Source organism: Lycium ferocissimum, chromosome 2, assembly GCF_029784015.1.
Source record: "Lycium ferocissimum isolate CSIRO_LF1 chromosome 2, AGI_CSIRO_Lferr_CH_V1, whole genome shotgun sequence".
Classification (NCBI taxonomy): domain Eukaryota; kingdom Viridiplantae; phylum Streptophyta; class Magnoliopsida; order Solanales; family Solanaceae; genus Lycium; species Lycium ferocissimum.
In genome coordinates this window covers 28,570,207-28,583,516 of record NC_081343.1, presented here as the reverse complement: position 1 = coordinate 28,583,516, position 13,310 = coordinate 28,570,207, and the positions used below count along the sequence as shown (strand labels likewise).

Sequence of the window (13,310 nt, the reverse complement as noted above, 5' to 3'; positions counted from 1 at the left end):
GGAGAGGTCTCCAAATCCTATCGTCCGATCAGTGCATAGATACGGTTCTGGGGACCGCTCGAACTATAAGCTCCTCCTCTGCCTCTGTCACGGCCCGCTGAAACCTGGAAGCCTGCCCTACAGGGCGCACAGACAACGAAGAATCTACTGCTGAACCTGTAGGCTGGGCCTCATCTCGACCGCTCCTCAACGGACAATCACGCATCACGTGGCCAACTCGACCACAGGCATAACAAGCATCCGAGCCTTGGCGACACTGACCCGAATGTAACTTACTGCATTGATCGCACCGTGGTACCGGTGGTCTCCTCTGGCTAGAATCGCCATGATATCAGGAACCTGAAGCTCCCGAACCCTAACTCGACCCCGAATAAATAGGACGATCAAACTTTCAGCCCGCAAACCGAGGAGGTGCACTAGATGCAGACTAGCCTGAATATCTAGAATATTGCTGCCCCTGGCCTTCTTTATACTCACCGCTAGCACCCACTGATCTAGTCCTTTTACCGTGTCCACTATCCACATCTCGCTCTCCCCTATGCGATTCTTTGTTGTTCCTTCAAGTTCTGGGCATGCGCTTGGATACGCGAGATGTCCATTCCTTCCAGTAGTGAAGCTGTCAACAGTCTTTAAATAAGTGTGGCCCTAAGCCTCTCACAAATCGGTGTACCCGGTCTCCCATGTCTGCCACCATGGCCGGAGCATATCTAGCCAATGAATTGAACTGGAGACTATATTCCCGGGCACTCATATTCCCTTGCTTAAGATTCAAGAATGTATCGGCGCGAGCCCGACGAACCTCAGGTGGCAAATAATGTCGAATAAAAGCATCCACAAACTCTTGCCATTTTGGAGGAGGTCCATTTTCCCCTCTTGAAGAAGTCCAATTGTTATACCATAAAACAGCTACGTCCCAGAGTCTATACGAAGCCAACTCCACGGACTCGGTATCAGAAGCATGAATAATTCTCAACGTCCTCAATACCTCATCAATAAAGCCCTGCGGGTCTTCATTCGGTTTTGACCAGAAAAATTCTGAAGGATTTAAGCTCATGAAGTCACGGGCTCAGGCACTAGCCGCCCTATCACTTGGACCTGCACTCCGCCGCTGAGCCTGCGTGGCGACTAACTGAGTTAGCAATTGAACGGCATCTCGTAAGTCCTGATTTGGAGCAATAGGGGGAGGAGCTGGAGCCCTCTCATGCTCCTCTACTGTTGGAGGGATAGGAGTGGGAGCGGCATGCGAGGGAGTAGCACTTTGAGCCTCGCTATGTCCCAACTCGGGAGGCTCTCGGCTGGTGCCTTCCCCGGCGGCATTTAATATTGTGCGGAGTTGCTTCCTTTTTTACGGCATCGTATTCGAAATCATAACGCACAATTAGAATAAGGAAAATCTTACATTATGGCTCTATCTCACAATCTATGAATAGAAGGACGGTCATTATTCCTAAATGCCCCGCAGCCTCTTGTTTATAAGTGTGGCGCACTTCACACCCATAAACAAGACTCTACTAGACATGGCTCGTAGACACACCCTAGGACGAAACTGCTCTGATACCACTTTTGTCACGGCCCGCCTAGTGGGCCATGACGGGTACCCAGAGCTGACTGCCGAGCACCACACATAATACTACTATCGTCTTAGTCTGTACATATATAAACTCCATAAAACATGTACACATATTTATATATATAAGCCCTCGCGGCAGCAAAAGATTAATATACAAAATATACGTCGAGAGTCACATAACATTTGTTACCCACATACGAGTATCTACGAGCCTCTAAATGAAATACTGGAATCATGAAGACCGGAAAATACCCCGCCGTGCCCGAGTATGTACACAAAAGAATATATCCGAAATTGCACCTCTGGTCTAGGGAAGTGCTCCTGTGCAAGCTGATCTGGCTCCTAGGAAGATGGATCGTCTCCCTGTCTACCTGTGGGCATGAGCACAACATCCAAGAAGAATAAGGGTGCCAGTACGAACAATGTACCGAGTATGTAAGGCATGCTTCATAATATAACAAGGGAGCGAGAAGATAAAATAAGAATAAGAAGATAACCGGTGACTGCCTGCCTCTTAAGGCGGAATCATGTATGCATACTCGTGAAATATCATATCATGTATTCTTTGTGGAACGTGCAGCCCGATCCATATATCATCATATAACAATATATTGCCATGGAACGTACGGCCCAATCCATCACCCATATAGCCTGCGTCCGGGCATCCCGCGTCCGGGACGATATCATAATATACCAACTGATCAGGTGGCTATGCGTCTGTAGCGCCTCACCTTTCCCCATGTCCCCTTTATACATATACATATCATATACATATATAATATACGTAGCATGCATGAGAGCCCAAATAAAAGTGCGCCCTATCGGAGTGACGTAAGGTCGTAAATCTCTGATTATATTATGGCATCATCATCATCGCTATGTCTCACCTTGAAGGAACTAAGATCATGAGGTGAGACAACAACGAGGGATAGCATCAATGAAATCATAAAGATAAGAATATCAAGCTCATCATAGCATCCTTATCATCATCATTGTCATGAAACATATCTTGTCTCTAGCTTATAAGGGACTCTTGATAATCCTAGACTTTCAACTTTGAAATGTAAGAAGGTCATGGAAGCATAGGGAAGAAATTGTGAAACAAGAGTCATGCCTTTGAAGGAAAGGGGATAGCCTTACATACCTTTGTACCTCCTTAACGATGTCAACTAAGAGTTCTCCTTCCGGCTTACAATTCTACATACAAAGGGGTTCGTACGAAGGTTAGATTGTTGAAGGTATACTTAAGCTTAATACTAAAGTGAATAAGACTAACAAAAATTGGGCAGCATTTCGCCTGTTTCAATAACTTTCCCTCTAATAATAAAACAGCTCCCAAACATCATGGCAACGCCCATAATATCATAATACATAAATTTTCCTCAAGTTAAACATTATTCAACTTCCAAATTCATTTTCGCGATCCTCCATGACCATAACTATAATACAGCTTCATGTCTATCGTTCACATAACACTTTCCCGACATCATTAGCACCTTTCATAATAAGATTTTACTTGTATCATAACATGAATCCTAACTCAACTACCTTTCAAACCAACATACCATTATTTGCACACTTAAGCTCACATTCCATACTTGTTTCTAATACAAGTTCTTCAACTACTCAACATCATCATTAGCATGAAATAATCATAAAACCCACCTTTATTTGTATAGAGATAGTCTTTGGATGAGAATACTCCACTTCACTACCAAAGAGATTCTCGACTTCTATCAACTCTTAAGAAGCATTCACAACCTTGGTCCTACCAACTTTTGGTGTTTGATCTTTGATTTCCCTCCTTGGATATGTGTTAAGGTGATATGGAGAAAGTTCTAGAGGTTTAGAGAGTATTTGAGAAGTGGGAAATGTGAAAAAGAAGGAGGAACCGTGCATATATAAAAATTGAACTCGGACCCGACCCGAAATATACGGTCCACTATACGGACCGTACAAGTTATACGGTCCGTATATTAGACCGTATGTTTCCTCCAAAAAATGACCCTTCAGTGGCAGGGTTCTACGGTCAGGTAAACAGGCCGTATACATGGCCGTTTAATCCCCAGTTTTTCTGAATTCGTTCTCGTCGCTTCGTTTGATCTCGAATCCTTATGGAACCTTCTTGGTACTTGTGTAACACATCCTTAACAATCTAACGGACATTATAACTCGTCCTCAAGACCTTACTAAATATTCATTAGTTCAACACCCATGGAATCCTTCCCAAACATAACTTATACTCCGCTTCCTTTGACGAACCTAGTTTCACCAAGTCCTACGACTTAAAAATCTTATCGTATATACGTCAAGGTTACCAATCACCCTCTCGTAGTCGTGAAGGACTCGTGTCCGCCTTACCCGATGTCAGTCTATTCGCGACGCAACGACATGAAAATTTGCCGAGGTGTAACATTTTTAGCACTGTATTCACCATATTGTCTCAAACAAAATGTACTCTATTCATCCAGTCACAAGATTTATCGTTTGCTATGGCTATTACGACTTGACAATCACAGTTCATCGATGCAAAAAGTGTCATTTTAATTCCTGATGGAATACTCATCAAAAGCTTTCATTATCACTCAACCTCATTGTCAGTCAATTCAATATTACAAACTCATATTCCATGATAAATTCAGCAATTATTTTTTCCTCCTCCGTTCTTTTGCTTCTCCTCAAATTTTATTTTCCAAAAACACTATGAATAACACGGCCTAAGTGAAATATTATCATTTGTAAAAGATTCTCTCAACATAACTTTAGTAAGACACCGTAACCCCCACATTTTCAAAATTTTAATATAGGGGAATAATATTTTCATAACTCCTATGAAGTAATTCTAATTTCTCATAAGACATTTCATCTTATAAATAAAAAGCTAATAATATAACTTACTCAAATAATCATGTAAAATTTACTCACACTATGTCATCATCAACAAATATTTTAAGAAAGCATTATGGGAAAAGTAAGTATCAATACTAATATTTTCGTCATTTGTTTAAAAATAAGTAGGCATAAATAAGCTATGGTTACAATATTAATAGCTCACAAAAATACTATTTATGTTGAAACAACCTTATCATACTCAAATAAAACCTTCACTCCATTTTTTTTCTTTCTAATCACCAACATAAGTAAATCATTTTTCTTCTTCTTCAACTTGGGTGACACAAATTTGACTTTGTTAGCACAAATTTGCTTGGCAGCACAAGAGTCTAAAACTCAATCTCTTGCATTAGCCACAAGATTAGCTTGAGAAATGATCACAACAATTATATCATCCTCTTACTCAAATTTATTCATACCAAAATTTCTCACTTTTTTAGACAACAGATTTCTCATTTTTTTTTTCTATGACCACATTCTTGGAGAGAAAATAAAAGTATTTACCGTTCATCACCATAATATGTATAGAATTATTTTACCTCTTCATATCTTATAGATCAACGTTGTATAAATAAATCGCTTTCAAATTGTTGGAAATATTAACAATATTAATCAGGAAAACGAACAAAAGGATAAAATCAATTTTTCGGATGAACGCTGCAGTGTGGCAAGCCACTGCCTTGAAAGCCATTTCGGACTGACTGTGTTGCAAATTGTTTAGCCCGGTCGCTCCCCAAGGTTCAACAATACTTCCAAACACTTGCACTAGTGTTTGAAATTTACACAAATACAATTGCCCAAAAAGAGAAGGAGAAGAAGAAAGGAGTTTACTTTTTTTTTCTTTTTTTTTTCTATGTACAAATATGATCCCATAAGATTATATATATAGCAAAGTATTAGCTTTCTTCTGGAAACGTTTTTGAATCATTAAGAGTAATTAAAGCCAGAAAGACAGATCTTAATGAAGGCCATAAAAACACTTCAAAAATGTTTTCCTTCATTATGAAGGCTGCATCAAGGTTCATAAAACATATAATAAATTTTTCTTTTGTCCAAAATTAATAGTAGATATTATAGAAATTTTAAAGATGATTCTTATTATTTATTTGAGATATTAATAATATAAGTATATATTTTACAATGCTTTATTACTTTAGATAACCTTGGTATTCATGTAAATTTAGTACACATTGAGGAACTTTTAATTGATCCAAAAAACTGCCTGATGTCATGTTAATATAGTACATAGCAGCTTTTCTGCACTCTTTTATGTAGCCACGTTTACACGCCTTTTTCTTAGCATATAACCCTTTTTTTTTCCACTAGCCTATAACTCTTCAATTCACATTAGCACTTGCCTACTCATGGACAGAACTATTGGCCTCTTTTTATCTAAAATCAAAATTATTGGCTTCTTTTTATGCGGCTATTCTATCTAACTTATATCAAAACTTTAAAAATAAAAATATGTGAAGAATAAAAAATAATAAAAAGGCTAAAATGATGAAGCAAATAAATAAAAGGAACATACTTAAACCCCAATTCCTATATTACTAGAAGACTTCAGTCATGAAAATTTTGTCACTAAATGAGACGAATTGTTTCATCTACACGATCCCACCCACTCTAGGTTCATGCAACTAAAACCCTAAACCTAGATAGCCACCACCTTTGATGGCCAACCTGGCAGGTGGCCAGGGACTGGTCAACCAATAAACCTTACGCTTAATTCTGAATTTCCTGTGTTGAATAACCATAACACTACTCAAACAATAGGAAATGCTGAAAACAATCCTAAACCTATTTTGTTAAGAGATCTCTTGCAAACTACTATAAAAGTGGACCCTATTGATATGAAACCTATCACTTTTATAAATGGACTGCCATGAATACAATGGATAGAGAAGGAAGTTGATCGAATGAACATTATTGAAGATCTGCAATATGCAGTTGTAGGAAAATATTCCTATGGATGGCTGAAAATTGAGGAACTCAGGACTATAATACTAGCGCAATATGGTATGAAAGGATAATGTACGATTGGTGTTTTTAGACATCGACATGTTTTAATTCGATTATGTCACTTGGAGGATTATGTGAATCTCACTTCAAAAGGATCATATTTCTTACACTCAAAAGATGGATACTACTACCAGATGCGGCCTCGGATATATGATTCAAAATTCAAAATAGAGGAGGAAACTACAAAAGTGATGGCGTGGATATCATTTCCTAATCTGCTCCCTACATTTTTTGTGAAGAAATCACTGTTTTCATTGGCTACTTCTGTTGGAAAGCCATTGCATCTAGACCTTGCAACAGTGAACAGGACTCGCCTGAGTTGTGCTATGGTAAATGTTTTGGTAAATCTAAATTCGGATCTAATGAGAACAGCGCAAATGGATATAATAAATGAGGAAACTGGGGCTGAGAGGACAGAGATGGTGAACATTAGATATGACTATCTACCGAAATATTGCTTTGAGCGTAAACTACAGGGTCACAATGAAGAAGAATGTAGAGTCTTTGAATTCGGAACTGAGACCTGCAAAAGAGGAACACATAAATAATGAAGTCAAAACAGATAAAATACAGAAGCAAAAACAAGCGGAAGATGGAATGAAGAAAACAGTACCATATCGCAAGGGTGTTAATAGAAATCATAATTACAGGAACAATTTTTTAAGCAGCCCATGAAAGTTCTCACTAGTGGCAAAGTGGTTGGACATCCCCCACCTATTTGGAAAGATAAAAACAAAAGGAAGGAGACTGCTAGACAAAAATTGAAGGATTCAAATGATCAGATACATACTCATAACAAATTTGAGTCATTGACAGAGGAAGGGGATAAAAAAGACAAGGAGATGAAGGCTGGTGATACTAAAACAATGAATGAAATTATAGAAGGTACCAATAAGGAAGTGACTGCATCAGGAGATATCAAGGATAAAAGGGATGAAGAACCTACTCAGCAGAACACTGGTTGTGAAAATAAGGGGACTAAACCTGAGGTGGAAATTACTGCACAAGAGGATGCTAAAATGACAATTTAAAAGCCATTGGAAACAACAAAGGAGACATCAACAATAGAATCAACAAAGAAATGGGGAGATAGGATAGAGGAGATTGAAGGCACAGAATCAGAGGGGAAAAAAGATACTGAATCTTGTCAAGAAGTTAACTCTAATTCCACAAATCAGAAGAAAAATGAGGTCACCAGTAAGTCAAAAAATGCTGTAGAAGAGGACCAACAACAGGTGGAGAAGGTGAACAATAAGAATAAAGAACTTTTATGTGCTTCTTTCTCTAATATACTAGAAGAAAGTAAGGCAGAGATGATGGAAGGCGATGCTAGTAGAGGGAAACTTACAAATCTTTGGAAAACCACCAGAAACTAAAGAGGTGGAAAAAATTGTTGATTGTTCTCAAGTAGATGTTGTTGACATACCTGCAAAGTAACAACATGCAGAAATGAGAAATATCACTAACAACAAAGAGAAAGAGCAACAGAAAACATTGGAGAAATCTCCTAGTGCTCATATAGTGTCCCATGTTGAATTTGTGTTTCCTGTAAATGAAATCGCAAAAAAAAATCAAGTAGAAACTGAAGTTGAGCAGAATAGTACAGAAATGGAGAACATGCAAGGAAATGAGATGGTTACAAATCTTTTGAACCTTTGAAGGAGATGATTCTGCATAGAGGTCTTTGAAGTTAAAGTATCTGCAATAAGCACTGAGGCCAAGATGAATTAGTTAGCAGTCAACAGGACCCCAAATCCAAATTATATGCTACAGGAGATTGTGACTCATAGAGTTCAGATGCAGAAATACAACAATTTTTGGAGAAGATACAGCAAGTGGAGGAGGACATAGGAATGGAAGACATATCAAAAAATATTAGAAATGCAGTTAGAGAAGCAGATGTGTCACCAAAAGTTGTAACAAAAAGTGGAAAGAACTTGAAGAAACTGGAAGTTCAACAAATCAAGAGAGCAAATCAAAAGGGGAGTGCTTTAGCCAAACTTAAATGATGATTAAGGCCTTAATATGGAATATTAGGTCTGTTAATACTCAACAAGCTTTTCAAAGACTTATTAACATGCAAAGGCAACACAAATGCTTCATAATTACTTTGATGGAACCATTTCAGAATTGCAGGCATCAGCAGAAGTATAAAAGAAGGTTAGGTATGGAATATGCTATATCTAATATAAATGGAAAGATATGGGTATTTATTGATGTTGTTGTACAATGGGAAGTAGTGCCAGACTCTGAACAACAAGTTACTCTGAAGTTTCAACATCAAGACATATAAAAGGATATAATTGCATCCTTTGTTTATGCTAAATGTGATGAAACTAACAGACTAGCTTTATGGGATGATCTATATCAAATAGCAGATACCTGGAAGTCACCTTAGATGGTTGGAGGAGATTTCAATATTATCTTATCTGATGAGGAAAAAGCGGGGGATTACCAGTTACCTTGGATGAATGTGAAGATTTTGCTTTTTGCATTAACTCTTGTGAGCTATTTGACATGGGATACAAAGGAAGCTTATTTACGTGGTGGAATGGGAGATCAGCAGGGGATTGTATATTCAAAAGGCTGGATAGAATCTTGATTAACATTCTTTTTCAGGAGGTCTTTCCCTGTGAAATAGAAATTGAGCATCTTACCAGGACAGGATCAAATCATGCCCCTTTACTTATGACTTGTGGGCTGGAAACAGTTAATTTTATAAAGCCTTTCAAATTTTTGAATTTCTGGACTCAACATGAGTCATTCAAAGATTTGGTTGCTCAAAACTGGAGGACTGATTTGTGGGCACCCCATACTTGGCCTTTAAGCAAAAGTTGAAGAATATGAAAAAGGGCCTTATCAGTGTGAAGTAGAGAAACATATGGAGACATTTTCAAACAATTATCTATAAGAGAAGAAGTAGTAAAGGTGAAGGGAGCACTCTTTGAGGAGGATCCAAGCACTATAAATAGAACTGTTTTACAAAAAACACAGGCAGAATTGAAGAAGTATTTGCACCTTGAAGAACAATATTGGAGACAGAAAGCAGGATTCACATGGTATGCAGAAGGGGATAGAAATACAAGCTTCTTTCATAATTATGTGAATGGAAGAAGAAGGAACTTGCAACTGAGCAGAATTTAGGATGGCACTGGTTCTTGTCTGGAAACAATGGCTCTCATTTCCCAAGAGGCTTTGAACTTCTTTCAAAATCAATTCACACAGGAAGGAGATTCAGAGGATTTTGATTTATTGAAACATGTACGCCAAATGGTGACTCATGAGAAGAATATGGGTATATGTGGTTACCCAACTAAAAAGGAAGTTAAGAAAGTAGTTTTTGTCTTGAGTAGGGAAAGTGCTAGTGGCCCTGATGGCTTTACTAGGGTGTTCTACCAGCACTGTTGGGACATTGTTGGAAATGATGTGCATGCAATAGTTTTGGCTTTCTTTGATGGAGCAGAATTACCAAAGTCCATAACTTATACTAATCTGGTCTTAATACCCCAGAAACATCCTGTTCAAACTTGCTCAGACTTAAGACCAATTAGACTTTCTAATTTCATTAACAAGGTGATTTCTAAGGTGCTTCATGGGAGATTATAAGGTATCATTCCAAACCTAGTTTCTTCTAATCAGTCTGGGTTTGTGAAAGGAAGAAGTATATTTGAGATTCTCCTTACTCAGGAGACAGTCTCAGATATAAGAATCAGAGGCAAGCCTGCCAATGTGATCATCAAACTAGCTATGGCCAAGGCTTATGATAGAGTTTCTTGGAAGTATTTACTACATGTGCTAAGGAAGATGGGATTTGCAGAGCATTTAATTAATCTGATCAGAAGATCGGTTGATAATAATTGGTACTCGATCTTATTGAATGGACAGGCTAAAGGATTTTTCAAGTCTACTAGAGGAGTGAAACAAAGAGACCCCCTTTCCCCAGCATTGTTTCTTCTATCCACAGAGGTTCTTTCTAAGGCTTTGAATTCTTTGTTTAAGGATAGTAAATTCATTGGATATGGGATGCCAAAGTGGACCTATCCTTTGAATCATCTAGCTTATGTTGATGATACTATTATATTTACTTTTGCTGATCCTTATTATTTGAAATGCATTACGTATGTTCTAAGTAAATATGAGAAGACCTCTAGGAAACTTATTAACAAAGGAAAGAGCTCTTATTACATGCATAGCAATGTTGGAGGTGGGATGATACAGACAGTAGGGGATATAACAGGTTGCACAAAAGGAAATTTTCCTTTTATATATCTAGGGTGTCCTATCACCCATTCCAGGAAAAAAAAGATCTTCTACTTAGAGCTTATCAAAAAGGTGAAAGGTAAGCCACTTTCTTGGAAAGGAAAACTGCTAACTTATGGAGGAAAGGCTGTGTTGATCAAAAGTGTGCTTCAGAGTATGCCCATAAACTTATTGTCAGTGTTAGCACCCCCTCTATGTGTTTTGAAGGATCTTCATAGAATATTTGCTAAATATTTTTGGAGTAATGATGAGGAGAGGAAATGTAGACATTGGGCAGCCTGGCAGGATGTTTGTTTGCCTACTCAGGAAGGGGGATTGGGTCTTATATCAATGTTTGATGTCTCTAATGCTCTATTTGCAAAATTGTGGTGGAGATTCAAAACAACTGGAACCATGTAGGCTAATTACATGTGGAATAAGTATTTTAAGAATCTAATTCCTACTCTAGTACAATGGAAGAGGGGATCATAAGTTTGGAAGAAGATGTTGGAAATGAGGGATGCCGTTGAACATGAAATATGGTGGGAGGTTAAATGAGGTATGACTAATGTGTGTTATGATAATTGGACTAAATTGGGAACATTGCACTATATTGTTCCCATTGAGTATCCTATTAATAAAGATTTGGAGGATGTGGCAGATTTAGTAGAAAATGGGTCTTTGGAAGGATGAAATACTTCAATAATCTATTCCATAAGAAATAGTAGAGCATATTAAATTTGAAATTCATATAGAGCAATTGCAAGGAACACGGGACAGACCATGGTGGATGCCTACTAGTACATGAAAGTTTAGCGTGAACAGTGCATGGAATTTACTGAGGCACAGGGAGCAAGAACAGGAGGACTTTAAACAGCTTTGGATAAAAGGGGTACCATTTAATATTTCCTTCTTTTTTTTGGAGATTGTGGAAATTTAAATTTCCCACTGATGACAAGTTAATGAGAATGAACATTCCCATTGCTTCAAAATGCTATTGTTGTAGTCTTCCTCAGCAAGAAACAATGCAACACCTTTTTTTAATAGGAAATTTTGCTACAGAGGTGTGGAAAGTATTTAAAAATCCAATTGGTATTCATATTAATTTGGTACAGGTTCATCAAGTGACCAGGAACTGGTGGAAGCTGAATTGTGCAGAGAAACTCAAGCCTATTTTGCATGCTGTCCCAATTTGTATTACTTGGCAATTATGGATGTCCCAATTTTTATTACTTGGAAATTATGTAAGAGGAGGAACACCATAAAACATGGAGGAAAGGTACATCAAGATTTTATACTTTCTCTGAATTTCCTAGTGCAGGGACGAGATTGTTGAACCTAGATAAGCATGAAGTCCCTAATCTGAGAATTAGGAATGCCAAGAACACTGAATACTCTGATATACATGGTTTAACTTTGTAACTCAAATATTGTGAAGACTTCTAATGGTGGTATTAGCTTTTAGCTCATCCCATTGAAGTATTAACAATAAATGAGAAACAAAAGAGATAGTATATCAGTAGTAATCAGAGCAAGGATGAGGAGGGTGATGATTTTGGTGTTGCTTCTTAGAATTTGGACCTATATCTGTAATTTTGCAGCTCTGGTCTAGATTTTGGAAAATAAGGATTTGACAAACTTGGTTTGATAATCAAGTGACTCGATTCTTAGTAGTAAAATTCTCATATTCACAATGAAAACTATTCAGCATGGGTTTAACAGGAAAATCCATTCACACACAGAGTTAAAATCAACTTGGAGCTAGGAACTACAACAATTATAGATATACCATTATTTCTTGGAGCTATATCAACTAGTTGTCTACACATTTGTCAACATTCTTGGAATGGGCTTTCAGTTATCATCAGCAAAATGCTATGCAAGTTCTTTGAAGAATTAGGAAGAAACTTTACCTCATAGATCAAGATTTGGCTACACTCTGAGAATCAACTCCATGGCGATGGATCCACAGCACCTGGTGAGAGCTTGGGGTGCGAGAAAGTGTATCCAAAGCAAAGAAGCTTGCTATAGATCGATGATGAAGGCCGATTCCGACCATCTTTCTAGTGGTTAGAAGAGGAAGAACCCTAATCTTCAGGAACTTTCCTAATTTTGGCTGATGTCCTTTTGTTTTGCTCTTATCTTTTGTTTTGTTCTTTGGTCGACTTTATGTCGGCTTTTTGTTGCTGGACTCTTGGTTTTTTTGCTTTAATTATAGCAATAAAATATCCCTCTAGTAAGTTTTCTTAGTGGTTGCTTTAAAAAAAAAATCCTATATTACTCATTTTGGTGCAATTTGTATGGCTTGATGCAGAATACGAGGTCAATTAACTAATGTTCGGTTTGAATTCCAAAATAGAATCTTCAAAAAATTTTAAATAAATTTTATATATTAGGAACTACATAGAAAGTATTATAAATCCCAATGTTAACAATTCAAAATATTTAAAAAATATTTTTAAAAAATTATGATCATAGAAAATATTTTGGTTGTCCAAATAATAACTAAGACAAACAAATTAAAATGGAGAGAGTATAGTTTATGGGTCCTCCCTCAGACCGTATGGCACAAATCATAAATTAAAAA

General features: G+C 37.5%; 1 long non-coding RNA gene across 2 annotated transcripts; it reads right to left on the bottom strand.

Annotated features, from left to right (window-relative positions):
- Positions 1-6,602: 6,602 nt before the first annotated feature.
- LOC132034522 (uncharacterized) lies at positions 6,603-12,886 on the bottom strand. 2 transcript variants are annotated; one of them, XR_009409138.1, is made up of 3 exons: positions 12,637-12,886; positions 8,138-8,195; positions 6,603-8,030 (listed from the first exon to the last, which is right to left on the bottom strand). It is a non-coding gene; the product is annotated as an uncharacterized LOC132034522 (long non-coding RNA). The 2 variants fall into 2 exon arrangements; XR_009409135.1 differs by having other exon boundaries at positions 6,603-8,195.
- Positions 12,887-13,310: the final 424 nt, after the last annotated feature.